The sequence below is a fragment of the Miscanthus floridulus genome, chromosome 3, assembly GCF_019320115.1.
Source record: "Miscanthus floridulus cultivar M001 chromosome 3, ASM1932011v1, whole genome shotgun sequence".
In the NCBI taxonomy this organism is placed as follows: domain Eukaryota; kingdom Viridiplantae; phylum Streptophyta; class Magnoliopsida; order Poales; family Poaceae; genus Miscanthus; species Miscanthus floridulus.
The window spans coordinates 44,341,421-44,366,651 of record NC_089582.1 but is presented as its reverse complement, the minus strand read 5'-3'; the positions used below and the strand labels follow the sequence as shown (position 1 = coordinate 44,366,651).

Here is a 25,231-nt window from a genome sequence, read left to right as displayed (position 1 = left end):
ATGATAAACTTGAAAAGGTGTTAGTCTCAAAGCATCCAACTTGTAGAGTAACCTCCCCCTAAATTTGTGCACACAAGTATGGAATACTTGTAGGAGACATGCACATTGATTTTAGAATAAAAAATACCACTTGAAAGATGTCATCACATGAATGTGAGAAACATTTTTGAAAGTGATATTCGAGAGAAATTATCTACAATTTGGACTTTGGCACATATTAGATGAACAATTGTAAAACAAGCTATGTGCCATGCTCCTAAACAATTTAAACCATGTAGGTTTGCTCCAAGGGTTAAGAATGAAACCGAGCAAGCCTACCATAATATATACCTAGTGTATGCAAGACAAAAGATTAAACATGCAAATGCAAACCTAGGCATGAAAAGGAACTAGATGCTAATTCAAATTGCAATAAATTAAATCTAGTTACCTAACATGGAGAGGGAAATTTGGGTCCATAGTATTCACTAACCCACTTGGCAATTTCATTGTCCATAATGATGCACCCCATGAAATGCACCCAAAACTACACCAAGTCTCTAAATTCCCCATAGTCCATCGGACTTCTCACTTCCCTTTTGGGATCCAAACCTTCTTGGTGCTCTTCATATTAGAAATGATCTCCTTTGGCACCCAAACGCATTTGGCCCCATTGTTTGCTTGCTTATTCACCTTGATGGCCATCACCTTGTCATTTTTCTTCTTCTTCAAGAGATAAGGTGTGGAGGCCTTTTGTCCACCTTATTGGTGTAGGTGTTGGAGAGCTTGCTTGTCTCCTTTTTGTTTTTCTCTTTCTTCATTGCTCCTCCCCCATTCTTCACCTTGCACTCATTGGACTTGTGGCATACATAGCAAACCACGATTTGTCCTTCATCAAGCTTCTTCACTCCCTTGACAGTGTTATCTTGATGAAGTTGGGCTTGCTCCATTTTGCCTTTTACTTGAGTCAAGTCCTTGATAAGGTGAACCACTTCTTGCTTGAGTTGCTCATTCTCCATTGCAACCTCTTGTGTGCATGTATCTACAACTTTCTCAACACAGACTTGGTTCACAAGGATGAATCTAAACAAAAATCATTGCAAGAAGTAGAGGCATCCTTTTTAGGCATGTCAGAGATAGAACTTTTCTTTTTAGGTGCCTCCATGGGGGTAGAACCGATAGCTTCAAGATTAGCAACTTTATTAGTTAGCTCATCACAATGTTTGCACATGGTTTCCATTTTAGCAAGCAAACTTTTATAAGCATCTTTTGAGCTAGCTAACTTTTCCTTTAATTTTTCATTTTTCTTTACAAGTTGCTCATCATTGATTGTGCAATTATTTGTGTTTGCACTAGTCTCAAGTTGCTCAATTTTAGTAGATAGCTCCATATTAAGATTTGCAAAAGTTTTATATTGTTCAAGCAAAGTATCATAAGCTTGTTGTGAGCTATCTAGTTTTTCTTTTAATTTTTCAAGCTTCTTTTGTTGACTAGTGCAAACTTTAGCAAAGTTAAAATTTTCTTGCACAATTTCATCATAAGAAGGTAGCTCACCATCACTATCACTATTATTGTCACTATCACTAGGGATAGTCTTTTTGTTACCTCATGCCATAAGGCACACACGTGAGGTGCTTGATGATGAGTGCTTGTGCCCTCACCTCTTGTTATGGTCTTCTTCTTCACTTGAAGAATCTTCCCATGAACTTATTGATGTGAGGGCTTTGTCCTTGCACGCCTTCTTCTTTGTCTTGGGTGTGGGCTTGTTTGGATAAACTTCCACAAAGTGCCCCAACTCCCCGCATCCATAGCATCCTTTCTTTCTTTGCTCATTTCTTTGATTAGTGAAGATGAAATCTTGAATTTGGATGGGCACACCCTTGACATTGAACCTTTAGATCATCTTCTCCACCTTGTTGATAAGTTTGATTGATTCTTCATCAAGGTTGGAGGTGGAGGAGGAAGATTGGTCATCATCACTTGAATCTTCATCATCATCATCATCCTCATCTTCTTCTTCATCTTCACTTGTGGAGCTTGAGCTTGTCTCAACTTGCTTGCCCTTCATCTTCTTTTTCTCACTACATGCGAGAGCTTTGCCTTTGCTTGATGAAGAGGCTTCTTCTTGACCCATCTTGCATGACATTTCAAATGCCACTATCTTGCCAATGACTATGGCTGAGGTCATGGTGCTCAAGTCCTCCATGTTGTGAAGGATGGTGATGATGCTTGCATATTTCCTTTGTGGTAGCACGGAGATGATCTTCCTCACGATGTCCGCATCATCTGGCTTCGTTCATCCTATTGAATGGAGCTCATTGATAATTAGATTCAAACAAGAATACATATCATGAACAAGCTCATCATCATTCATTTTAGAGGAATCATAATTTTGTTTAGCTAGAAAATATTTTTGCTCATGGATATTAGTTGTGCCATCATGGAGCTCTTAGAGTTTTAGCCAAATTTCATGTGCCATATTTAAAGTGAACACTTGGTTAAACACATCCATGCTAAAAGATTCAAACAAGCAATTTTTAGCTCTAGCATTGAAATGAATTTCTTTGTTTTCACTCTTTGTGGGTTTATCAGGATTCTTAATGGGTTTCATCTCATCACGAGTGACTCTCCAAACACCCAAATCTACTGCCTCAAGGTGACAAGCCATTCTAGCTTTATAGTAGGGGAAGTTAGTGCCATCAAAGTGCGGAGGCCTAAAGGTCCAAATTGAGCCAACCGGCTCTGATACCAATTGAAAGAGGGACTGTGACGCCTAAGAGAGGGATGAATTAGGTAACTTATAACTCTAAACCTAAACTATGGCCTCTTTTTCTATTCTTAGCAAAACCTATGCAAAAGATAAACTATCTAAATATGCAACTATGGTTTTGCTAGTGTGCAAAAGGAGTTATGCAAACAATGTAAATATGAAAGCTAAAGAGTAAGATAGAGATATGCAAACTCCCATCGATGACTCTGGTATTTTTACCGAGGTATCGAGAAGCACACAAGCTTCCTCCTAGTCCTCGTTGGAGCCCTTCGCAAGGAATCCCTCGCAAGGGCCAAGCTCCTGGTCAGGTAACTCTATGGATAGCCCTAGGCCTTCCCCACACACAAGTGGGTCTCTAGTGTGCCTTCTGGCAAGCCTCTCCCAGACCGCTCCCCACCGTCTTGACTATCAAGCTTTCAGCCAAACCGTCACGAGCCTTGTTCCCTTCGATACATGGTGGCGGCCACATCACAAACATGGTTGGTGTGATCTCGCAAGACTACATGCCCCTCTGATGTACAACAATGGTGCACGCAAGCACCGAGTTGTAAGAGGTATGCAAACATGACTAAACACTAGGCCTAAACCTAGAGCAAGCGCATAAGCAGTGGTCTAATCTACCTAAGCACTTCGCAAAGCACCTACGCTAATCACCTAATGAATCACTAAGCACTATGCAAGTGGAGATCACTAAAATGGTGTGTTAACACCCTTGGTATGTTTCCTCAGCTCCACTCAACCCAAATGGCCAGTTTGGGGGTCTATTTATAGGCCCCACTGAGAAAGTAGCTATGGAGGACGAAACCCACTTTTCTGCTACTGACCGGACGTGTCCGGTCACTCACAATGGTCACTTAGTCATCGGTGTGATCATCTGATCGGACGCTGATGGCATCCGGTCACATGCCACCAGACGCGTCTGGTCGCAACTACGCCGCTCTGGACTTGATCGGACGCCACTGTTCCTGTGTCCGGTCACATGCCACCGGATGCGTCCAGTCACAACTACGCCGCTCTAGAACCTCTCTAGACTTGATCGGATGCCGTTGTTCCTATGTCTGGTCACGTGCCACAGGACGCATCTGGTCTAACTACGCCGCTCTAGAACCTCTCTAGACTTGATCAGACGCCACTATTCCTATGTCCAGTCACATGCCACCAGACGCGTCTGGTCGCAACTACGCCGCTCTGGAACCTCTCTAGACTTGATTAGACGCACTGTTCCTACGTCCGGTCGATCACCCTCCAGCGTCTGGTCATCTAGTCTACTACATCCGGTCATGCTGAAAACACTGCCATGATGATGAATAGTGTCATCGGTGCATCTGGTCACTACTTCGCTCAGCATCTGGTCACCTCTATCGGGCTCGTTTCTTCACAATCTTGCGTCTAGCTTGGTTCCAATCTTCATGCTTGGACTTTGCTTGACCTTGTATGTCTTCTATCCTTCTTCACATGTCTTTCTTGAGGTGTTGATCATTGGATCATCACGTCGCCTTCATCTAAGTCACGTTTTGCATCCTATTGAACTACAAAACAATTACTTGCAAATCCGTTACTCAAATTTGGTTGTGTTGGTCATCAAACACCAAAATCCAAAGTAAATGGGCCTAGGGTCCATTTTCCTTACAAAGGGAAATCTTGGACAATAAAATGACCAATGAATGTCATAGGCATGGAATGATGGAGACAATGTTTCCACCTATAGACATTCATGAAGAAACAACCTTGGAGTCTAAAAAGAAAGATGACATTGATGAGCATGGAAGTTATTTCATGAACACCTCGTCAATTCTAGGATCGCATGAGAAATCTCCTGAATTAATTGGTCTCTTAAACATTACCACACACGAGATCTTCAGCCCCCTCACACTCTATGTTCATAAAGACTTTGAAAGGGTGGTTGTAGATGGATTTGCTTATCATAAATATTGTAAATCTTGTTGGCATGAATCCTGAGATAGGCACCCAAAGGTTGGTGTTGGAGGGGAAACCACCTCACCAATTTAAAGTGTGATTCGAAGGTTTCCCAAGGACGAGCTTCTGTCCTAAAACAAGCACTTTCGGGAGATAACATGAACCTTCATATTTTGCTGTAATGCCCTTGTGAAACGAGTATAGAAATATAACTATGAAAATATTCCTTTGGATATTTTATCACTAACCATTCTAGGTCTAAAGGAAAAAGGATGAAGGATGACGACGCATGGTATGCCCAACCAATTATCATGCAACATTTAATCACATCCATCCAAACTTGATTTTGCGTTTGCAAAATTCAAGTATGGGGGATGGACTTCTCTAAAAAATCTTATGCCATGTTGCTAATTTTGGTTGTCTCTACCTTCAAGCCATGCTCAATTTGCTAAACAACAATCATGCTCTTTCATCTCTATCTGAATAAATCTCTTCAATACTTTCATGCTACCTTTGTTTACTATATTATGCGTAGGTTTTGAAGTATTTTCATACACCTTTTCATTTAGACATGGTGCTTAGTTTAAACTATTTTTCTAAATTAAATTAGATGAGGTGTCTAGTTTGATTCTTGAACCAAAAGGTGTGCTAATTTTACTTCCAATTGCTTTTAAATTAAGCGTGGTGCTTAGGTTAAAATGCCTTTCTAAATCAAATTAGACATGGTGTCTAGGTTAATTTTTGAGCCGATAGTATACTTTAGTAGACCCTGGATATTTTGTTGGATTAATCCCCGCAGGAAACTCTTAATTCAATTTGGGTAAGTCACGAGATGAATTCAAATCAGAGATGAAGCAAGGCACATGATGAACTCCAATAACTTTGCACAAAGAAGGCAGATGAAAGCACTACATGAACAATGAGTGAAGTAGAAGATCTAACAAAGTGTCAAAGATCGAAGAGCAAAAAGATGACATGACAAAAGGATCAAAAAGGAAGGAGTGCAATTTAGGAAATAATAAGCTCATGAACAGCTCAAGCTGCGAGGCTAGCCGGACAAGGAAAACTTCAAACAAAAAGGGAAGGATCATCATGAATCATCTACCCTTTATCACATGGTGTCATTGCGCTCCAATGACAAAGGTAACATCCTAAGTTAAATGGTCATCATTTAAAAAGTTTTCCCTTAATTCTGGTAGGCACACAAATAAGAAACAAACATGTTTGAGTTACAGTTCTACTTGATCTAACCTGATTAACTCAACATGTTTAGTTTGTTCCTAGCACCACTTTCTTGATCTCATAGTTTTAACCAAATGAGCCAAAAGTTGCACACCTTATCTCTGGAAGATCATGGTCATGGTTATGTAAAGATTGATACATTATGTAAAGATAGACAATCCTTCCATGGGTTAAGCAATTCAACCATTTTGGCCAAATATCTTCAAATTCTACATTCATGCTCAATCTTCTGATCATATCACCCATGATATAAATTAACAAAGCACATAACATTAACTTCATCTTGTTCCATGCGCCTAAGGTTAGAGAAGAATGAATAAAATTTTGGTTTTGTTGGTGTTTTCCCACCAACAAAGCCCATGCACTATGGCAGAACCACCCTAATTATATGGCCCACATGTGCCTATCATTGTCTTAAAGACCTCTGACTCTACACATGAGAGCCGGATAATTTAGGTAGTCTATCGGGTGTCCTCAGGGAACCCTGAATCATCCATATTTTACAACTCATATAGGATCAACATGAAGTTACCACAATATTACAACATTTGGTTCAAAATGTAATACATGAGAGTGCGGAAGACTTATAACAATAGTTTACATAACATGTTCAAGTCATAACTTAACTTGAGTTCTAATGGTGAGTAGAACTGCGGAAGCAACTTAGGTAAAACATTTAAGGTAGGAGAGACAACCAGATCATGTCGAGCCCACCGACATGACCTCGATCAGCAGCTCAAGTCAGATCCTGCAATAGGGTTAACAAACCCTGAGTACTTGAGGGTACTCAACAAGTTGTAGCTAACTAAAAGAAAAGACTCCAAGGGTATGCAGGCTTAAAGGAAAGTTCAAAGCAAGAATTACTTTTGTAGAAAAGCTTACTATAAGTGGATCCTTACTTTCAATGTTTTAGCTTTGTATTAAGTCATTAAGGTATCCAGTTTGCACCTAATCTAAGTCAATCACTTCTTTAATCATCTCATCTTCATCTCTTATCCACAAGTAACCATGTTCCATTGATTAACTACGATGCAGGCAGTTGATCATGTCTCCTATTACCATGGAGCAAACGGCGATTCATATCAATTTGGCCCAGCTAGGGTTTCCTTACCACATGACATATGCAGGTCTAAGCCTAGGCCTGAACCTACATATATCAACCCTCACTCGGATCCTCCAAAATGTGAACGGGTTCTGCGCTACCCGAGAGCACGGTACTCCACCTCCCTGCACCACTGCTGGTGGATTCATAGGATGGGTACATGCTACTCTCATCATCTCTCCACTCCCAGTGCATGGTTGGTCTTTCACATAATGGAATAGTCAAGGTATTAGGCTTACTAGAGTATGTGGCTAGTACTACAAGTCACGATCACAAGCGGGCCTACAATGATCGGTCCTCAATCGACACAGGCGGTGCACTATGTCAAGACTCAAACATGACATAAGCAAAGATTTCACCCGGTCTCAATTTAAACATTATTATCATGATTTCATGGTATTCTCATGACCCATCAACAGAGCTAAGAAGATCAAGGTAAACCTATTACTTTTGAATGATGAAGCCATGATTCATGTTCTATCGAAGTCTAAGCATTACTAAGCATTAGAGGAAATGACCTACATACTACCAGAGTACAACTAAGGATACCTAAATATCGAGGTAATCATGCAGCAACGGTATTTGACCAACTCCTAATTACTGTAACACCCTAAAATTTACTCCTTTTGAAATAGATGTAAATTGAGTTAATTTTGAATTTTTGTGCTCATGAAAACATAGGAAAATAAAAATGTTCATTAAATTAAAATTTTTCATAAGGCTTAGCAACATTGTAGTGCATTCATGCTGATGCATTTGTATTTTTATAATGAGTGGTTTTGGTCTAATTTCAAAATGTTTCAAAGTGCTTTTGAAAATGATTCAAAATGATTCTTGAAATAAAAGAAAAGAAAAAGGAGAAAGCTTTCCCTCTCTCCTATTCTAGCCCAGAGCAGCCAGCCCACCTTGCTCTCCCTCGAGCCCACCTCCTCCTTCCCTGCTTGGGCTAAAGCTCTATAGGCCCAGCTTGGCCTCTCCCTTTCCCCACTGAACCTCTCAGCCTAGTGGCAATAGGCCGGCCTGGCAGTAGGCCAAGGCCCACGCATAGCCGCGTCCCCGCCCATCAGCTCAGCCGCCAGCCGCTGATAGGTGGATCCCTCTTGTTAGTGTCCTCACTGTCTTCTTCCTCCTGTGGCTGAGCAGGACTCTATTCCAGGTAGTATTCCACCGCCATCCCGACTCCGCTCGATTTGGCATGCGTGCCACGCCATCACCCCCATAAATAGTAGCCCTATGACCACCACCTCCCTACCAAGCCCTAGAGCAAGCCATGTCATCTCCACCCAAGTCGTCGCACTATTTGAATCTTGCCAAGAAGGAGCACACCACCGCCGTGCTCGCCTAGCCGCTCCGCTGCCACCGTAAGCCGATCCCGAGATTCACGTCGAGTTGCGAAGCCGCCAAGCCCCTTATTTCTTCTTTTCTCACTCTATCTTGCTCGCGCTGTGTTGCCAAACCTTCATTGAAGCTCGTCATTTGCCCAGCCGCACTGCTCGACGCCATAGACCCACCGTCGACCACAAGAAGGCCCTAGGTGAGTTCGCCGTCTTCTCCTCTTGTTCCCTATGCTTTTGGCTCATCAAACCGTGGCCTCCATGGCCCAAACTGAGCGCTCTGGTGAGCTTCTCGCCGCTGGTAATGGAGCTCCGCCATGCTGGTTTTTTTCTCTGACTGGTGACTCTCTCTCCCTCCCCGATTTTAATCGGATCCATCCGTTCTTGATCCGACGGCCCAGATTCACCCGTACCAGTTCGGTTGGTTATCTTACAAATGAGACCCTCTGTTTTCCGCAAATCAACCCGCTATCCCTGCACTTTTGCTAAAGAGCCCCTGTCTCTCTTCTTATTTGTACCCGTAGTCCACTCTAGATTCAAAATCCCAATTATTATTTATTTTAATTTGAAATAGAAGATCCACTTATTTACAGTTTTGCCACTAGTTTTCTTTAGGCCATAATTTCTCTGTTTTAGCTCCGATTTGATCTGTTCAAGTTGTGTTAGATTCGTAATTGAGTAACCTACATGTTCAAGCTACTATTAAATATATTTTCAACTTTTGAAATTCAAGGTTAGATTTAATCTATTATTTTATTAAAGAAAATCTTGTTTAATTGATAACTTCTTCGTTATAGCTCCGATTAGAGTGCTTTTCGCGTTTGTGTGTTCATAGCGAGATGTAGATTCGTTTTACAAGCTTTTCATCTTGATTTTATGTTTGGTATACTATTCTAATTTAGATCTATTGTTTGCTTCGTGTTTGATTGCATGGATGCTTGTAACACCCTAAAATTTGAATAAATTTAAATTGGCTAAATTGGTTTATTTTTATTTATGTGAGCATTTAAACATAGGCCAAACATTAAGTTTATAAAAAATAAAATCAATATCAAAGTTAAACACATGCTTGAGCATTCATGTTGGTGCATATTTTGTGTTGAGTTGGTTTGGATTTTGTTCCAGTTTAAAAAAAGAATTCAAATCTATTTGAAAATGGATTCAAAAGTTTGAAAAATAAAAAGAAAAAGGGTAACCCTCTCACTGCCTGGCTTCTGGCCCAGCGCGCCAGTAGGCCCGCCCGGCTCCTTCCTCCTTCTTCGGGTTCCACCGTCGCGAGCCGCCTCCCGACCACGCGCCACCCCCGTCTCCATCTTCTAGCTGGGTGAGCTCGCCTTGCCCTCCTCTGTCGAATGGTACCGGTCCCATGGGTTTTTGTGCACTCGTTCGCCCAAACCGCAAGCTCCGACGAGCTCGGTCGTCGCCGTTCATGTCGGCCACCGCCTCCCCTTTCTTCTCCGGTCGGCAGCGCCGCCCGCACCCTCCCGGTCCAATCTGGACCGCCCAGACTAGATCCAGCGGCAACAGACGGCTGATACCCCTTCGGGTGCTCGTTTTGCTAAAGAGCCCCTGGTGGACTTAATAATGGAACCCACCGTCCTTTACGCTTTCAGATTTCTATGTTTTCTCTTCTGGAAAGCGTATTTCTCATTTAACAGATTCAAAATCAAGTTCCATCTAATTACAGTTTTGCCACTACCTTTAATTGCTCATAACTTCTTCATTTTAACTCCAAATTGATCCGTTCAACTTGCGTTAGATTCGTCTTTTCGAGATCTATCTGTTCATATAGTTTGTCACCATGTTTTTGAACTTTAAATTTCAAGTTTAGATTTGATCTATTTCTTTAATAGGGAAACTTGTTCTAATCCTAACTTTCTCGTTGTAACTCTGTTTTTCATGATCTTCGCGTCTGTGTGATCGTAGCAACGTGTACAATAGTTTTATGAACTTTTCAAAACTGTTTGCCTCTATTGGTGTACTGTTCTAATTAAATTTATTTGTTTGCCTCGTGTATGATTGCTCAGATGATTGTATGTTGCTGCTTGGTGTTGTTGATCGAGTTCAGACGGTGAGGTTTACGTTGGCGATCAAGAGAACTTCTACGACCAGCAAGACCAGCAAGACTTTCAGGAGAATTCTGATCAAGGCAAGTATAGCTAAGGACCTTCCTTGTTGTCCTATTCATGAGATGCACTAAAATTCATTTGCATGTGTCCACTTTGTTATCCTATGTAGGATATCCTAGAATTTGATCTTGAATACCTTGAAACCTGGATTTATGCATTTGGGTAGTGTTATGCTAGCGCTAAACAATAACCATGATCTTGATACTTGACTGATAATTGAGCTTTAAACAATTTAAGATGACTTGTTAGCAATGACAGGAGGGTTTAATTCCCTCTCCTCAAGGACTTGTTTGTAAGTGATCATCCGGGACTTATAGTACAGCTGTGAGGGCTACATGGCTCTGGCTTTAGTTGCTTGAGAGACCTCTTCTAGCTGGCTTAGAGGATACTATGAGTCGGGTATAGGACAGCCTCTGTCCTGTTGTGCCTTGCTATGAAGCGGCCTTTTATTTTCTTTGGAAGGGGGGGTTCCTATATCTGATGACCCTACGGCCCTTCCCGGTTAGACGAACTTCTGAGTAGCTTTATGTGGTTTTCGGTGTCTAGACGTAATTAACCCATGCACTTGTAAAACCATGACTCACAGTGAAAGTGTACACCTCTGCGCAGAGTTAACCAACTAGTATACTAGCCGTGCTCACGGTCACGAGCGGCCAAGGGATTCTTACACCATAAATGAGCTCTTGTTTAATTGTGCTTTACTAAGTCTTCTTTAAGCTAATTGTTGTCTCAGTATAATGATCATGTGTTATGGGAATTATGGTACTACCTTGTTGCTAATAAATGCTAAACTTGATCATACACATAAAAGCTACTTGCAGTTCAACCAGTGTCAGCTATTTGTGCCTCATGAACCCTTAGTTATCTTGTTAAGTACGACATGTACTTATGCCTTGCTTTATCTTTTATATTGGAAAAATCCTGGATGGGTAACAGATCAAGATTGGATTGAAGATTATTGTGATGAGTATTAGGCTTGGTGTTCACCAGTTGACGTCCCTGCTGGAGCTTCCGCAAGAGAGTCATCTTAGTAGTTATTATATTTATGTTTGAGACTATGTGATGGATATTTATTCGCTATGTAATAAACATTGTGTTGGTACAATTCATAATTTGTCCACTTATGTGTGCGACCGTTCCTGGGGTGCACATAAGACTTTTATACATCCTCTTTTGTTCTTAAAATTGGGTGTGACAGATTGGTATCAGAGCCCTATTGACTGTAGGACGCAAGCCTAGTTAGAATGGTCATTTTTAGTTCCTTTGCTTCACTTGTTTCATGCTTTCCACCTCCATCTTGTTATTTGCTAAGTTTTGTGCTTCTTTTGTCTTATTCTATTATAAAATCAATTGATTCTATTCTAATTAATTTGAAACTTCTGTAGATGACATGTGACCGCAAGTCTGCCCGCTTGTACGTTGGATGCTTTCAACCACAGCATGCTGTGTATGAGCCAATGGAGCCTAGAGAGGACGTCCAGGGGAAGAACTGGAAGAATGAGGTTGGTGAAGAGGTCCATTCTTCGCCAACTCCAATAGCTCAATCCCCAGCACGTGTGGAGGCCATAGACTTGACCAATGATGATGAAGATGAAGTACTCCAACCACTGCCTTGTATAGGTTGGACTGACAAGCTAAGCATCAAGAAGCCTGATGACAATGCCTTCTACCATGACTTGCTGACAATGATGTTGGAGTACTATTATCTAGACCTGCAAGCAACTCTGGAGTATCATACTACGGAGCACAGTCATCCTCTGATTGGCTCATCTTGGGATACTCGGTTGCTGATCAAGACCTCGAATATTCGCAAGATAGATGCAGTTGTCACCCACCATGTCAGTCGAGCTACCGCGGAGAGAAGCATGGAGGATGCTGCTTCCATTGCACTTGCCTACTACCGTGGCCGTCTCTCTGATGATAAGAAGGACGATGGACTTTTGTATTACCCATGCTATCTTCCGAAGGAAAATAGTTGGACCATAGAGGTCGTGGTAAAAGGATCGAAGACTCTTGAGGCCACCGTTGAGTTAAACCGTGAACTCACAAATAAGGTGGGAGCGTTAAAAGAAGAGCTGAAGGAGGCACAAGACATGATCAAAGAATACCAGAAAGAGATTGATGGCCTTAACACCGAGTTAGGGCGTCCCAAGCTGTTTGAGAAGTTAGATGAGCCCTCTACCAAGAAGAACGCCGCCCCTTAAGTTTATGAAACCATTGTAATAGGCACGTTTTTAGTATCGTGAGTCGAGTCGAGTCTTTTAAGTGTGTGTGAACTAATGGTGTGCTAGCTGGATTATTATTGTGATTTATGTGTGATTTGGATCTTTGTGATGAGTGCGGGAACTTTGTGGGCATGTCCATGAGTTCCTTAGCTAAAATATTAAGGGTAAAAGTGCTTTAATAAATAATTCGGGTTGGTCTATCCTGTCTCTTTGCTTGCTGTTTTCGGGAGCAGTCAGTGATGTTTTGGTTATAACTTTTTACCTGTTCGAGCAATGGTCATGAAATTTTACGGGGAGTACATAGACTTCTGTGTTTTTCCAATGGCACAAGAATCACCTTTTTATCTGTTCGTATCTGAGAGTTACGACTGTCACAATATGAACTTTGGTGCTGTCTGGAATCTGAGGACAGTTTCTGTTGTGGTATGTTTTTGATTAATGTAACGTCAGAATCAGAAAATGTGGTCTAAATGAAAGTTGTAGATAATTTCTTAAGCTTTCTAACCGTATAAAGATCATCTTATTTGGATGTCTGGAACTCGAGTTATGACAGTTTTTCTGACCTGCTGATTCTGCATCACGTCCAGAAATTTTCAGAATTGCCTATCTCTTACATATTGGTGATGTTTCATGTTGGATTGCAGATGTCTAGCCGTGGAGGAAATAGAGGACGTGGGAGAGGTGCTCCACCACCCCCACCACCACCCATGACCGCAGCAGAGGTGTTGGCGATGCAAGGACAGTTTATGCAGTCCATGATGCAGTTCTTTCAGAACCAACCTATTGGAGCACCAGCACCTCCACCACCAAGAGACAAGCGGAGGGAATTCATGCAAGGACATCCTCCAGTTTTCTCTCATGCCGCTGACCCCTTGGAGGCAGATGATTGGCTACGCGTAGTGGAGAAACAACTCAACATCGCTCAGTGTGATGATCAACAAAAGGTGTTGTATGCATCGGGACAGCTTCAGGGAGCAGCTCAGACTTGGTGGGAGTCATATCAGTCTGCTCGTCCCAACAATGCTCCTGCTATCACTTGGCTAGAATTTGTGAGGGATTTCAAGGCACACCATATCCTAGATGGTTTGATACAGCTCAAGCAGGAGGAATTCAGATCTCTCAGGATGGGTTCTATGTCTGTCAGTGAGTATCACGACAAGTTTGCTCAGTTGGCTCACTATGCTCCTAATGACGTGAGGGAGGATGCAGACAAGCAACATCTCTTCCTCAAGGGAATCTACTATGATCTCAGGTTGTAGTTGGCTGGTAACACATATGCTAATTTCCAGCAGTTGGTGAATCGCGCTATTGTGCTTGACAATATGCGATTGGAGAGGGACAGGAAGAGAAAGATGAAGGGACAAGTCTCAGGAGGCAACACACGCCCATGCTATAATAATCAGCAGAGGTATCAAGGTCCAGTCAGTCAATGGAACCGTGGTCAGTTTCCACAACGCTCTCAGAACCAACAGCAGAATTGGAACCAGCGTACACCGCAGCAAATGGGCAATCAGACTCCATGCCAGGGAACGCCCAACACCACCCCGATGAAGGGCAGTGCACCTAGTACTCCCAATAAGTGTTTTCGATGTGGGGATGTGGGACATTATGCTAACCATTGCCCTCAGAAGCCGAATCAACAGACACCTCAGAAGCAGAATAGCAACTAGAAGCCTGCGTACAACACTGGAAGAGTGAACCATGTGGCGCCTGAGACTGTGGTTGGAGCACCAGAAGTTATGATGGGTACGTTCAACATCAACTCAATCCCCGCTAATGTTCTTTTTGACTCTGGAGCTTCGCATTCTTTTATTTCACAAGCATTTGTTAGAACACATAGCATACCTTTAATTGCAATGAAGACCCAAATGCTAGTAAATTCACCGGGGGGATCAATACCTGCTGCACATTGTTGCCCTTCAGCAAGTCTTACCTTAAGGGGGGTAGACTTCATAGTCAGTCCTATTGTGTTGAGAACTTTTGGGATCGATGTGATTCTGGGTATGGATTGGATGAAAGAACACCGAGCTGTGATTCAGTGTCAGGAGAGAGTTGTAGCAGTGACAACACCAAAGGGAGATCGAATTAGTGTTGGCGTGACAGTGCAACCACCACCAACAGCTACAGTGAATCAACTAGATGAGGATGCTAATCCCCAAGACTGTGTTGTGGAGGAGTTTCTAGATGTCTTCCCCGATGATTTGCCAGGTATGCCACCTGACCACGACATTGAGTTTATAATTGAATTATTACCTGGTACTGCACCTATAGCTAAGAGACCATATAGAATGGGGGTTAACGAATTAGAGGAACTTAAGAAATAATTGAAAGAGTTGTCAGATAAAGGGTTCATAGGACCTAGTGCATCACCTTGGGGAGCGCATGTGATCTTTGTTGACAAGAAGGATGGAACACAACGTATGTGTGTGGATTATCGATCTCTTAATAAGGTAACCATCAAGAACAAGTACCCATTGCCTAGAATTGATGACTTGTTTGATCAGTTGAGAGGTGCTTGTGTGTTTTCTAAGATTGATCTATGTTCTGGTTATCATCAGCTAAAGATTCGGAATACTGATATACCAAAAACAGCTTTTACTATGAGGTATGGGTTATATGAGTATACAGTTATGTCGTTTGGTTTGACCAATGCACCTGCCTACTTTATGTATATGATGAATAAGGTGTTTATGGAGTATCTTGATAAGTTTGTGGTAGTATTCATTGATGACATACTGATGTTCTCTAAGACTAAAGATGATCATGCTGAACATCTGAGATTGGTGCTACAGAAGCTTAGAGAGCATAGGCTATATGCTAAGCGTAGTAAGTGTGAATTCTGGTTAAGAGAAGTCTCTTTTCTTGGACATGTTGTTTCTAATGGTGGTATAGCAGTGGATCTAGGCAAGGTGAAGGATGTACTGAATTGGAAGCCACCTACTGATGTAAGTGAGATCCGTAGCTTTCTTGGTTTAGCTGGATATTATCGAAGATTCATTGAAAGTTTCTCCAAGCTTGCTAAACCCATGACAGCCCTGTTAGAGAAGAATGCTAAGTTTGAGTGGTCTAGTAAGTGCCAAGCTAGTTTTGAGGAATTAAAGAAGCGGTTGACAATAGCTCCAGTGCTGATTTTGCCTGATCTAAGTAAGAAGTTCTCTATCTATTGTGATGCATCCCGTCTAGGTTTGGGATGTGTTCTTATGCAAGAGGGTAGAGTTGTTGCATATGCATCAAGGCAGTTGAGGAAGCATGAAGTGAATTATCCTACTTATGATTTGGAGTTAGCAGCTATGGTTCATGCATTAAAGATCTGGAGACATTATCTGATTGGGCATAAGAGTGATATCTTTACCAATCATAAGAGTTTGAAGTACATATTCACTCAGACAGATCTGAATTTGAGACAACATCGTTGGTTGGAGTTAATCAAGGATTATGATCTAGAAGTGCACTATCATCTTAGTAAGGCAAATGTTGTGGCCGATGCTCTTAGCAGAAAGAGATATGACGCTAATTTTAAAAAGGGACCTGAGTCAGAGAAGTTATGTGAAGAGTTGAAACACTTGAATCTTGGTATAGTTGCAAATATTATGGAGGTAGAAGTGACTCCTACGTTAGAGCAAGAGATACGTAGAGGTCAGTTAGAGGATGAGAAGTTAAAAGAGATCGTAGAGAATGTAGTGATTGGGAAAGCACCCGGATTCACTATAGATGAGAATGGAACGTTGTGGTTTGGGAAAAGGATCTGTGTGCCTGAAATGAAATCTATTCGTGATGCAATTCTATAGGAGGCACATGAGTCAGCTTACTCTATTCATCCTAGAAGTACTAAGATGTATCTAGATCTTAAAGAAAAGTACTGGTGGTATGGATTAAAGAGAGATGTGGCTGAGTACGTAGCTTTGTGTGACACTTGTCAAAGAGTGAAAGCTGAGCACCAGAGACCTGCAGGATTGTTGCAACCAATGAAGATCCTAGAGTGGAAGTGGGAAGAAGTTGGTATGGACTTCATAGTAGGATTACCCCATACCCAGAAAGGTTATGATTCGATATGGGTAATTGTGGATCGATTGACTAAAGTTGCTCATTTCTTACATGTTAAGACTACTTATAATGGGCCAAAATTAGCAGAGCTATACATGGAAAGAATAGTGTGTCTACATGGGGTTCCAAAGAAAATTGTGTCTGATAGAGGATCACAGTTTACCTCTCACTTTTGGAAACAAATCCATAGTTCTTTGGGTACAGCGTTGAACTTCAGTACTGCTTATCATCCTCAGACAGATGGGCAAACAGAAAGACTTAATCAGATACTAGAAGACATGTTGAGAGCTTGTGCTTTGTAGTATGGTACTAGTTGGGATAAAAGTTTACCATATGCAGAATTCTCCTACAATAATAGCTACCAGAATAGTCTGAAGATGGCACCGTTTGAAGCTTTGTATGGTCGTAAGTGTAGAACACCGTTGTTTTGGAATCAAACGGGGGAAAGTCAAGTCTTTGGACCAGATGTGCTTAGAAACGCTGAAGACCAAGTCAGAATGATTAGAGAGAACCTTAGAGTGGCACAAACTCGTCAGAAGAGTTATGCAGATAATCAAAGGAGAGAATTAGTTTTCAAAGAAGGAGATTATGTGTACTTGAAGGTGTCACCAATGAGGAGTGTAAAAAGGTTTAACCTGAAAGGAAAGTTAGCACCAAGGTATGTTGGTCCTTTCAAAATTCTAAAGAGACGTGGAGAAGTGGCTTATCAGTTGGAATTGCCTAATAGTTTATCAGGAGTGCATGATGTGTTCCATGTGTCTCAGCTTAAGAAGTGTTTGCGTGTACCGGAAGAACAAATACCACTAGAGGAACTCACTATGAAAGATGATCTTACTTACGAAGAGTTTCCGGTAAAGATTTTAGAGACACCAGAAAGGGTTACAAGGAGCAGAATTATTAAGATATGCAAGGTTTAGTGGAATCGGTATTTGGAAGCAGAGGCAACTTGGGAAAGAGAAGATGAGTTGAGGAAGACATACCCGCAGTTGTTTGAGTAAGCACAGCCTAATCTCGAGGACGAGATTCTCTTAAGGGGGTAGAATTGTAACACCCTAAAATTTGAATAAATTTAAATTGGCTAAATTGGTTTATTTTTATTTATGTGAGCATTTAAACATAGGCCAAACATTAAGTTTATAAAAAATAAAATCAATATCAAAGTTAAATACATGCTTGAGCATTCATGCTGGTGCATATTTTGTGTTGAGTTGCTTTGGATTTTGTTCTAGTTTAAAAAAAGAATTCAAATCTATTTGAAAATGGATTCAAAAGTTTGAAAAATAAAAAGAAAAAGGGTAACCCTCTCACTGCCTGGCTTCTAGCCCAGCGCGCCAGCAGGCTCGCCCGGCTCCTTCCTCCTTCTTGGGCCGAGACGGCCGGCCCAGCTCACTGCAGCCCACGGCAGCGTGAAGCCAGCCCGCCTCCTTGTGCCACCGACAGTTGGGGCCCACACCCTTCTTCCTCCTCCGACTCGGCGTTGAGCCAAACTCGACCCCGACCCGGACACCGACCGTGCGCCAATCCACGCCTGGGCGTCCGCGCCACACCCTGCCCCTATAAATGCCTAAGGCCACGTCCGCAACAACCCTAAGCGTAACCGCCACCTTCGCTCACGCGTACAAGGTCGCAGCAAGCCACTACCCTAGCCACCATTGCCGTCCTCCGCCGTCGCGCTCAATTCGTCTCGGCCGTCGCCGTTTCATCGTCGTAAGCTTGGGCAAATACTTTGCCTTGACCTCGTAAACACCTCGACACCCTTCTTTTTGTTCAATTTGGCTTATCCCATGTAGTCACCATGTGCAGATCGTCGGGTTCCGCCGTTGCAAGCCACCTCCTGACCACGCACCACCCCCGTCTCCATCTTCTAGCTAGGTGAGCTTGCCTTGCCCTCCTCTGTCGAATGGTACCGGTCCCATGGTTTTTTGTGCACTCGTTTGCCCAAACCGCAAGCTCCGGCGAGCTCGGTCGTCGCCGTTCATGTCGGACGCCGCCTCCCCTTTCTTCTCCGATCGGCAGCGCCGCTTGCACCCTCCCGGTCTAATCTGGACCGCCCAGATTAGATCCAGCGGCCGCAGACGGCTGATACCCCTTCGGGTGCTCATTTTGCTAAAGAGCCCCTGGCGGACTTAATAATGGAACCCACCGTCCTTTACGCTTTCAGATTTCTATGTTTTCTCTTCTGGAAAGCGTATTTCTCATTTAACAGATTCAAAATCAAGTTCCATCTAATTACAGTTTTGCCACTACCTTTAATTGCTCATAACTTCTTCGTTTTAACTCCAAATTGATTCGTTCAACTTGCGTTAGATTCGTCTTTTCGAGATCTATCTGTTCATATAGTTTGTCACCATGTTTTTGAACTTTATATTTTGAGTTTAGATTTGATCTATTTCTTTAATAGGGAAACTTGTTCTAATCCTAACTTTCTCGTTGTAACTCCGTTTTTCGTAATCTTCGCGTCTGTGTGATCGTAGCAATGTGTAGAATAGTTTTATGAACTTTTCAAAACTGTTTGCCTCTGTTGGTGTACTGTTCTAATTAAATTTATTTGTTTGCCTCATGTATGATTGCTCGGATGATTGTATGTTGCTGCTTGGTGTTGTTGATCGAGTTCAGACGGTGAGGTTTACGTTGGCGATCAAGAGAACTTCTACGACCAGCAAGACTTTTAGGAGAATTCTAATCAAGGCAAGTATAGCTAAGGACCTTCCTTGTTGTCCTATTCATGAGATGCACTAAAATTCATTTGCATGTGTCCACTTTGTTATCCTATGTAGGATATCCTAGAATTTGATCTTGAATACCTTGAAACCTAGATTTATGCATTTGGGTAGTGTTATGCTAGCGCTAAACAATAACCATGATCTTGATACTTGACTGATAATTGAGCTTTAAACAATTTAAGATGACTTGTTAGCAATGACAGGAGGGTTTAATTCCCTCTCCTCAAGGACTTGTTTGTAAGTGATCATCTGGGACTTATAGTACAGCTGTGAGGGCTACATGGCTCTGGCTTTAGTTGCTTGGGAGACCTCTTCTAGCTAGCTTAGAGGATACTACGAGTCGGGTATAGGACAGCCTCTGTCCTGTTGTGCCTTGCTATGAAGCGGCCTTTTATTTTCTTTGGAAGGGGGGTTCCTATATCTGATGACCCTGCGGCCCTTCTCGGTTAGACGAACTTCTGAGTAGCTTTATGTGGTTTTCGGTGTCTAGACGTAATTAACCCATGCACTTGTAAAACCATGACTCACAGTGAAAGTGTACACCTCTGCGCAGAGTTAACCAACTGGTATACTAGTCGTGCTCACGGTCACGAGCGGCCAAGGGATTCTTACACCATAAATGAGCTCTTGTTTAATTGTGCTTTACTAAGTCTTCTTTAAGCTAATTGTTGTCTCAGTATAATGATCATGTGTTATGGGAATTATGGTACTACCTTGTTGCTAATAAATGCTAAACTTGATCATACACATAAAAGCTACTTGCAGTTCAACCAGTGTTAGCTATTTGTGCCTCATGAACCCTTAGTTATCTTGTTAAGTACAACATGTACTTATGCCTTGCTTTATCTTTTATATTGGAAAAATCCCGGATGGGTAACAGATCAAGATTGGATTGAAGATTATCATGATGAGTATTAGGCTTGGTGTTCACCAGTTGACGTCCCTGCTGGAGCTTCCGCAAGAGAGTTATCTTAGTAGTTATTATATTTATGTTTGAGACTATGTGATGGATATTTATTCGCTATGTAATAAACATTGTGTTGGTACAATTCACAATTTGTCCACTTATGTGTGCGACCATTCCTTAGGTGCACATAAGACTTTTATACATCCTCTTTTGTTCTTAAAATTGGGTGTGACAATGCTTGTGTGGTGTTCTATGATCATGTCCAGTCGGTGAGCTTTGTGTTGGTGATATAAAAGAAGTTGGTGATATAGAAGAAGTCCTTTGGAGGTTACAATTCAATAGAAGAAGGATTAGAGTTTAAGACAAGTATAGCATGGGATCTTCCTTGTTGTCCTATACACCTTTAATCATTTAATTCATGCTACATGTGTCTACCTTGACTACCACTAAGGATTTCCTAGTACTTTGTTACCTTGTACCTTGATTCCTATGGGTTTATGCATTGGGCAGTATGATGCTAGTGCTCAAACTAAAGCCATGATCTTGTAACTTGACTAATGGATTATGCAATAAACACTAAAAGATGCTTTTTAGCAACATGGAACAAGGGGGCTATAGTATTGGGCTGTTTTTATGGTGCTCTAGATTCCTCTCCCTAAGGACTTATCTGTAAGTGATCATCCGGGACTTACAATACAACTATGAGGGCTACATGGCTCTGGCTTTAGCTCAGTATGAGGACCTTTTTTAGCTTGTTAGAGGTTACCTTTATGGCATAAGAATGGCTTACTGAATCGGTATAGGACAGCCTCTACTCTTATGTGTATAGCCGTGATGGAATTGTGCCATTCGACAGGGGTGTTCCTATATCTGTTTGCCGAGTGAATCTAATGGCCCTAACTTGTTAGACGAACCTTTGAAAGGCTTCATAGTGAACCCTGTCGATCTTCCTTGGTAGTGGGTCAAGAGGTTGGCCGCCTCAGGCGAAAGGGTAAATTGTGACTCACAGTGAAAGTGTACAACCTCTATAGAGTGTAAAACTGGTATATCAGCCGTGCTCACGGTCATGAGCGGCCTTGGACCTTACAGAATAGATGATGAACACTGATGATACTGATGATAAAGATGCTCATTAATGGTTAATTGTTTATGCTATTCATTATTCATGTTTACCTGATCATGTGTTTATATGGTCTTGTGATAAACTTGTTGCTATTCTTATGCTAAAATTGTGACAATTAAAAGCTAATCATAGTTAAACTAGTGTCAGACTTTTGAGCCTCATGAACCCCATGTTATATTTGTTGAGTATGACATGTACTTATGCTTGCTTTACTTTTAAAATCTTTGGAAAAATCCCGAATGGGTACCAGATTGCTAGAGTTTGGAGGAATTAAGCTTGTGACTAACCAGTCAGTTGTCCCTGTGGAATTAGAGTCTCACCCGAAGATCGGAGTTGTCTTTCCGCTATTTGCTATCTAAGATTATATCCTTTATACTAAGTACGTTATATATTGAGCATTGTCTTTCGATATTACCCTTATTTGTAGCTATATGTGAGATTTGACTTCCTAGGCTCACATATGGTGTGTATCTGGTTTTGTTCTTAAAACTGGGTGCTACAAAGTGGTATTAGAGCAATGCTGACTGTAGGATGCAAGCCTAGATAGAACTAGACATTTTAGCATGCTTTCATCTCTACGTAGTTCTTGCTTTCTCTCCAACCTTGTTATTTGCTAAAAGTTATGCTCACTTTGGCCTCTGTTCTGTTATGAAAACCTTGTCTCTATTATAAATCCTCTCTCTTTGTCTAAATAGATGGGTCACAATGAGGAGATCACCAGCATCAGAGATTAGGAGGACCAAGCTACATTGTCCTTGACTGCATTTGATAAGGAGAAGCTTTTAGCTATGCAACAACAAGTACTAGAAGGAATGACTCAACATGGAAGTTCTCAATAGTGCTTGTCATAGGGTCAAACCAATATACCAAAGGGACCAATGAAGAGACAAGTGGCAGAAGCTTGGAAGAAAATGAAGTCCAATGAAGGTGTTGGTAGTAAGACGCTCAGAAGTTAGTATCAATGTCATTGTTGTGAGCATTATGGTTTTCCTTGTCTTCAAAACAAGTCAACTAAGAGGGAAGTCAAGGTGAACTCAGGTTGTGAAGCCAATATGGATAAGAAGAGCAAGGCAAACTCGCTAGAACCAGAATTGGGAAGCAATCAATAGTCGAGTTCTACTACATTGTCACATCCAGCTCGAATCCCTTGTTAGACAAAATTAGACTCTAAAGCTACTAAAAATGACTAATTCATATTTTTCTATGGTAGAGCATCTCATGACAAAGCTACCCAACAAATTTCATGAATTTAGCGAGCACCAATAATTAGTTATGAATTCAGAAAGAAATTGTACTTTTAATCATTTCTAAAAAAGATAAATCATTTTCTGCGCCAAATCACATGTGCAACACAGAAATGATCTTATTGAAACATAAAATGCATTAATGAAACATTTCCTGATGATTATGCCTCATGATGCTCATGATCAAGTTTATCTATTTTTTATCATCTGGGATGTTACATGCACTTGATCTCTACCTTGTCTTTATGAGCAGGACACACTTCAAACAAAGTGTGGGAAAGTCGATCCCCCAATTCCTACAAGTGAAGGTTCTAAACCTGTTAACTCAAAACCAAAATGGGTTTGGCGGAAGAAGGTGACATCACCATTAGAGGCGTCATCACAAGAATCCTTATCTTCAGAGCAAACCGAGGTACTTGATCAATGAACTTCACAAGGAGAAGTCTGGTTCAAAGAACTTACAGCACCGAACCCTCACCGAAAGGGCTAGCTTAGGGCAGAAGCACTCCCGTGTATCTAGGTAAGTATTCTTTCCCTTTGTTTTAGTTTTAGTTTCTTTTAATAGTTAAAAATGATGAATGAAAAACAAAATAAAAAGTTGTGTCTAGTTTGCTTTACTTTGTTTTTAAGAGCTGAATAAAATAAAGAGGACTTAGAATAATCTCTTAAATAGAAATGATGAATAGTTACTCTGTTGTAATTCCTTTCAAGTACCTAGTTTTTAGCCTTGAATTCTCTAGAGTTTTGGATAAAATTGTTTTGATATAAAGATTTACTCTGAACTTGAAACTTATGGGTATCATATGCTTGATCTAAGTCTAGGTAATTGATGGATATGATATGAGAAGGTCTGAGCTACTGTTTATCTTGTTCCAAGAGACACTAAAGTTCTAGAGATTTATCTTTTGAAAACACAAAAATACAACATGATGAGTTCCTATATGACAAAGCTTGAATTTCTACCAGAGTTATACATGTTATTTAGGCTAGGAAAACTTCCACATATATACTGCTTGTAATTGCATTGAGTTTCATCAAGCTTTGTTGACCCTTATGAGATATTTGTCATGCTCTTAAAATCAAGATCACGTACACACCACCCACATATGCACTACTCCTACACTGAGAGTAGGCACAAAAACATGCCTTCCATCTAGATCCACTCAAAAATGTTTTACTCCAACACTGAGAGTGAACACAAAAACATGCTTGTTAGGTTTTCCATCCACCAAATAAAGCTCTAAGTTCTTATTGATATCTCTCTCAAAGTTCTATTGCTGAAAAGAGACATGGGTTATGCAAGAGTTATTCATAAAAAAGAAAAGAAAGAAAAAAAAGAGTTGAGAAAAAATTGACAAGTGTTGGAGATATTTAAAACAATGGGTACTTAGATGCACTTGAGATAGAGAGTGAGGGAAAAGTTTGTAGGAGGTGCCGGCCTATCGGTGCTCTCTCTATGGCTTGTACCTTGGCGAATCCAAGTTCTATCTGAGCTTGCCTTTGAGATATCTCTGGTAATCAACTTCTGATTGAAGTAAGCAACCTGTTTATATTGTTCATCAGGATCATGACTCTTTGAGTGCTCTATTCCTGTTCTAGAGAGGGTAAAGTATTAATCATAAGTGTAAGAGTGGTGCTTAGGCTTGGGTTAATCGTGGATGCACCCTGCATTCTAGATCGGTGGTAGCTCATGAGGGTGACTCTTATAGCCTCGTTGAATCCTTTGTAGCCCACCTCCAGTTTGTAGGCCAAGTAGGACCCGGTTATGAAAGAAAGCATCCTCTGCTAGTGTCTTTCCCTAGTAATGTCCCTAGTTGAATAGTAGAAGACATAGCTTACCGAAATTAGAACAAGAGAACCATAGTTATCCTCTCTACGCTCCTGTTTATCCTAACCTTGTTGCTACCCTTATTTAAGTTAGACCATAGTTAGTCTCACACATTTCCCTATGGATAGGATACTTGGAATACTTTCGGGTGAAAGCTACAGCGGTATCCGTGCGCTTGCGGATTTATCTATGTGCATTGATAAATACCAACACTAGCACCGGAGAAGGATGAAGATGCTTGGATCTCGCCACTCTAGATCTCGCCGCTCTGGGTCTCGGAGTGGGCGCGATAGTGAATTGAGGTACGACGAGGGACGGTGTCGGTGTTTGATGACCAACAACCCATCGTGGGGGTACCCAGGATGATGTTCAGTGGGCTTCGATGAACTCAAGAACTCAACGGTGAACACAAAGAGACGACAATTTATACTGGTTCGGGCCCTCATGATCGGGTAATAGCCTTTACATCCAGTCGGCGTGAGCCTTTTATGTTGGATTGATTGTATGATTGTTAGGATTACAAGGGTGTGCACCATGCCTCTCCTTATATAGGGAGAAAGGGCAAAGGTGCGTTTCTAGTCCTAGCCGCTTACAACAAAAGAGTCATAATTCTATTACAAAATCTTGCTTTCCTAGTTCATGGCTTGAAGTCGATGCCTCCTTG

At 41.5% G+C, this 25,231-nt stretch overlaps 1 long non-coding RNA gene across 1 annotated transcript in view; it reads right to left on the bottom strand.

The window, feature by feature from the left end:
* Positions 1-6,427: 6,427 nt before the first annotated feature.
* LOC136545608 (uncharacterized) overlaps positions 6,428-25,231 on the bottom strand; it is a 34,594-nt gene continuing 15,790 nt past the window's right edge. Inside the window, exon 2 of the long non-coding RNA XR_010781097.1 lies at positions 6,428-6,656. This is a non-coding gene — a long non-coding RNA (uncharacterized lncRNA). The remainder of the gene's footprint in view (positions 6,657-25,231) is intronic.